This window comes from Equus caballus, chromosome 21, assembly GCF_041296265.1.
Source record: "Equus caballus isolate H_3958 breed thoroughbred chromosome 21, TB-T2T, whole genome shotgun sequence".
Classification (NCBI taxonomy): Eukaryota; Metazoa; Chordata; class Mammalia; order Perissodactyla; family Equidae; genus Equus; species Equus caballus.
The window spans coordinates 15,248,393-15,253,290 of record NC_091704.1 but is presented as its reverse complement, the minus strand read 5'-3'; the positions used below and the strand labels follow the sequence as shown (position 1 = coordinate 15,253,290).

At 51.1% G+C, this 4,898-nt stretch overlaps 1 pseudogene; it reads left to right on the top strand.

The window, feature by feature from the left end:
* Positions 1-3,688: 3,688 nt before the first annotated feature.
* LOC100070750 (olfactory receptor 10H1-like) lies at positions 3,689-4,630 on the top strand (annotated as a pseudogene).
* The last annotated feature ends 268 nt before the right edge of the window (positions 4,631-4,898 follow it).

Below are 4,898 nucleotides of genomic sequence, written 5' to 3'. Positions count from 1 at the left end.
CATGGTTCCTCCAAGGGCCAGATAGCAAGATTGCACTGTCTCTCTCCGGGGCTGGTCCCTTTACTCACAGACAAACCTGCTAGGTGATCCTGGTGGATCAATGCCAGGAGACGGTAGTCTCCATCTCTGCCGTCCTGCTCCCACGCCCACGATGGGTCTATGTCTGTCTGTTTACTTCGAAAAAATGGAGTTAAGAGAGTTGTTAGAGCAGTTTTAGGTTTCCAGAAAATTGAGCATATAGTGCAGAGAATTCCCGGATATGCTCTCTTTCTCTCTGCCCGCAGTTTCCCCTGTTATTAGTGTCCTGTGTTAGTGTGGTCCCTGTGTTACAGTTGCTGACCCAGAATTGACACATTATTATTAAGCAAAGCCCACAGTTTACATCAGGATTCACTCTTGGTGTTGTACGTCCTGTGAGTTTTGACAAACGCACAATGTCACGTATATGCCATTACAGTATCACACGGAATAGTTTCTCCACCTTAAAAAGTCCCCTGAGCTCCACCTGTTCATCCCTCCTCATCCCTGAGCCCCTGACAACCAGCGACACATCTGTTTCCAGTCTCCCTGGTTTGCCCCTTCCAGACTGAATGGACGCCCCTCTTAGCTGCGTCCTGCATCCCCACCATTCCAGAGGGTGGTACGTGCGGCCCTGGTCCACCCCCCAGGACATGGGGGTCTCTCGCCTTCTCATAGTTCTCCTCCCATTCTTCTTGGTGCCTGTGGATTTCTGCACTCTTGTTTGTGTGAGGAGGCAGCGTGTGAGTGGAAGAGCCTGGTGAAGCTGGCATCTCCATGGTCTGGGAGTGACCTCTCACATTCGTTAACAGCCACCAGCAATGGTGAGTGTAACAGAGAGGTTAGGAAAAGACAGGCCTTGGGGCCTATCAGAGTTAGGTTGAGATCCTGGCTCTCCCACTCCAGACCCGAGGTTTCTTGGGCAAGTGATGTGTCTTCTGTGGTTTTCATCTGCCACATCTGCAAATTGGGGGTCATGGCAGGTGCCTCATAGTGATGGGGTAAAGATTTGGTAGGAAATGCTTGAGCACAGGCCTGGTCCACAGCTCACACCCAACCAAGGGTAGCTATTCCCATGAAGACTTAAAACCCACTGCCAAGTACAGATGAGTCTCCACGTGGCAGGTTATGATGAGGGCCACAACAAAGTTAGGAGCAAGGAGTTTAAACTCACTCGGGAATCCTTCTTTTGGAAGCACCCAGGAATGAGTGTCCAGATATGCTCTCAGAAGAGGGTTTCCAGGAGGGCTGCACAGATGAGGTGACCTCTCAGCTGAGTCTCAAAGATAACCAGGCATTGCCAGGTGGAGAAAGAGGGGAAACAGGATCTGGGCAGAGGGAGCTTCCCCAGGAAATGCAACTGCGTTCTCTAGATCATTGGTTCTCCAGGGGTGGATGACTGTCCCCCATGGGGAGAGTGGCAATGTCTGGAGACATTCTTGGTTGTCACGACTGAGCAGGGGCTATTGGTGTGCAGTTGGTGGAGGCCAAGGATGCTGCTCAACATCCTACAGTGCACAGGACAGCTCCCCACAGCAAAGAATGATCCTGACCCAGATGTCACGAGTCCCACGGTTGAGAACCCTTGCACTAGACATTGGAGAGAAAGGGAAGGCTTGTGAGCACAACCCCACCACCCCCTTTTCAGCCATTCAGCCTCTTCTTGGAGCCTCTGGTTTCCAAGTCCTTGGCTTTGACTTGCCCGCTAAGATCCCTGAGTAGCAGGACTGAGTGGGGCTTTGGGGGCCTCTGTTCCGGGGACCTACGGGCAGGTCCTGACTCAGACATGGAGGAAAGATGCGAGTGACTCCAGGGGAGGGATGCCAGGAAACTCTGGACACCAGTGGCATTTGGGGAACGCAGCCTCCAGGCACCAGTGTGCCTGGTCCCCCTTCGTGTCTCGTTATCAACTGTCAGGGCTCGATCAACAACCTGAGCCCACTGAAGAGGGAATTTGTGACTTTTTTCTTATTTTTGAAATTATGGTAAAATATACCTAACCTAAAACGTACTTACATTAGCCACGTTATAACACACATTTCAGGGGCATTAATTGTATTCACGATGTTGTGCAACCACCACCTCTATCTAGTTCCAGAACTTTCTCATCACCCTTAAAGGAGACCCAATGCCCCTTAGAGGTGACTCCCCATTCTCTCCATCCCCCAGCCCCTGGCAACCTCTGACATGTTTTAAACAGCTACATGAGTGTTCACAGCAGCATTGTTCACAAAAGCAAACAACCGGAAACAGTGCAAACGTGCATCAGCTGAAGCAGGGGTGGACAAGGTGATGCATCAGTGCAGGGGGATATTGTTCAACCAGGAAAAGGGATGAAGTCTGATATGTGGTGCAGCATGTGCAAGCTCAGAAAATATCACGTTGAGTGAAAGAAGCCGCATACATCAGGACAATATTGTGTGATTCAACTTAGAGGAAACGTCCAGAACAGGTAAATCCATAGAGACAGAAGGAGACTGGTGGTTTACTGCCTTTTAAACTTTATACTACCTAATAAACACAGTTCATTTAGTAATAGCTATGTGATGGGGCCAGCCCACTGGCAGAGTGATTAAGTTCACTCCTCTGCTTTGGCAGCCCGGAGATCATCGGTCTGGACCCTGAATGTGGACCCACACACTGCTCATCAGGCCACGCTGTGGCAGCACCCCACAGTAGAAATGGAGGAGGATTGGCACGGATGTTAGCTCAGGGACGATCTTCCTCACCAAAAAGAATAAATAAATAAAGTAAAATAGCTGTTATTCATAAAGACGCATCAGAATCTCATCAAATTGAACGGATGTACTGAGCACAAACCACGTGCATTGGCTCACTTAGTGCACTGATTTAACTATCCTAGGCAGCACCTACAGGGGGCCAGGTCACATTCCAAGAACAACTCATTTACTTCTCACAACCTCTCCTGGGTAGGTCAGGGGAAATGGAGGTATCGAGAGGGGAAGAAATTCAGTCAAGTTTACGCAGGGGGCAGAGCAGAGATTTGAACACAGTTGGGGTGACCCCCACGTTCCTCTGTCTGGCGGCTGTGTGGCATCGCCTCAGAACACAGAGATGTGCATCATGGGGGCTGGGAAACAACCAGAATGTTATTTCTAGTCTCCTGCCTCTGATGCCCTGCACGGATGACTCCAGAGGAAGAATCTGGTTGATTCAGATTAAGTTAGAGACGCGCCCTGATCCAAGGAGTCGTATGCGTGGGGCAGGGACGTTTCACTGTGTCTGCAGCTGTGGAACGAAGAGGACTTCTCAGAAGGGAGGAGGAGGGCAGAGCAGCCATGGCTGGAAGCTCCATGGAAGGAACATTTTCATTTTTAGAGGCATCCTTGAGAGATGGTGCAAGGTATAGTCTTAGGAGACAGCCCAGCCATGGGTTCAAGTCTTGGCTCTGCCATTGTGACAGCTCCACCTTGAGTAAGCTGTGTACACTCTCTGCAGCCTAATATTCCTAATGAGTATGCTCAGGATACTGAAATTGCGGGTGATAAAGACAGCACCTTCCTCACTGGGATGATAGAGGAGTAAATCATACGAGGCACTGAATGGGAATCAATCAATGTTAGCAGTCACTTATCAGGAGCACCTGATGACCATTCTCCATCCAGTAGCTGACCTCTCGCTGTCACACCTCACCCCAGGCACAGCCTCCATGCAGGGAGCCAACCTCTCAGCAGTGAGCGAGTTCATCCTTATCGGCTTCTCCACTTACCGCCACCTCCAGCTGGTGTTCTTCCTGCTGTTCCTCCTGATGCACCTGTTCATGCTGCTGGGGAACCTGCTCATCATGGCCACCACCTGAGCGCAGCCTCCACACGCCCATGTACCTCTTCCTGTGCACTCTCTCCATCTCCGAGATCCTCTACACCTTCACCATCATCCCACGAATGCTGGCTGACCTGCTCTCCACCGTCCACTCCATCACCTTCACAGCCTGTGCCAGCCAGATGTTCTTCTCCTTCACTTTCGGGTTCACCCACTCCTTCCTGCTCACCGTCATGGGCTATGACCACTACGTGGCCATCTGCCACCCTCTGCGCTATAGTGTGCTCATGAGGCCTGGTAGATGTGCCTGCCTAGTGGCCTGGTCCTGGGCTGGTGGCTCAGTCATGGGGATGGTGGTGACAATGGCCATTTTCCACCTCATCTTCTGTGGACCAAATGAGGTCCACCATTTTGCTTGCCACATGCCAACACTGTTGAAGTTGGCCTGTGGAGCTGATGTACCACGGGTGGCAAGGGTGTGGGCCTGCTCTGCATCACAGTCCTGCTGGGCTGCTGTCTCCTCATCCTGCTCTCCTATGCCTTCATCGTGCCCACCATCTTGAGGATGCCCTCAGCTGAGGGCCGGCACAAGGCCTTCTCCACGTGTGCGTCCCACCTCACTGTGGTGGTCGTGCACTACAGCTTTGCCTCTGTCATCTACCTCAGGTCCGAGAGTCCCCAGTCTCTGGAAGGAGACACCCTGATGGGCGTCACCTACACGGTCCTCACGCCCTTCCTCAGCCCCATCATCTTCAGCCTCAGGAACAAGGAGCTGAAGATCGCCATGAGGAAGATCTTCCTCAGCAAGCTCCACCCAGAGAAAATGTGATCATCTGGGAGGAATTCCTTGGAAATAGCTAAACTGGTCTACCAGATGCTACCATGAGAAGTGGCACCCTGTATACACGTAGGAACCTATTTATCTGATGCCTTAAGGTTTAAAAGGAGCCTCGTCGGCTGTATCCAAATGTACCAACATTGGTTAAACAACGTCAGGAGCGCATTTGTGGTGAAGAAATGTGTGAGATTGTAACACACAGAAAATTAGATTTCATAATTCCTGCCCACTGCGGGACACTTTGTCAGGTAGCATTACA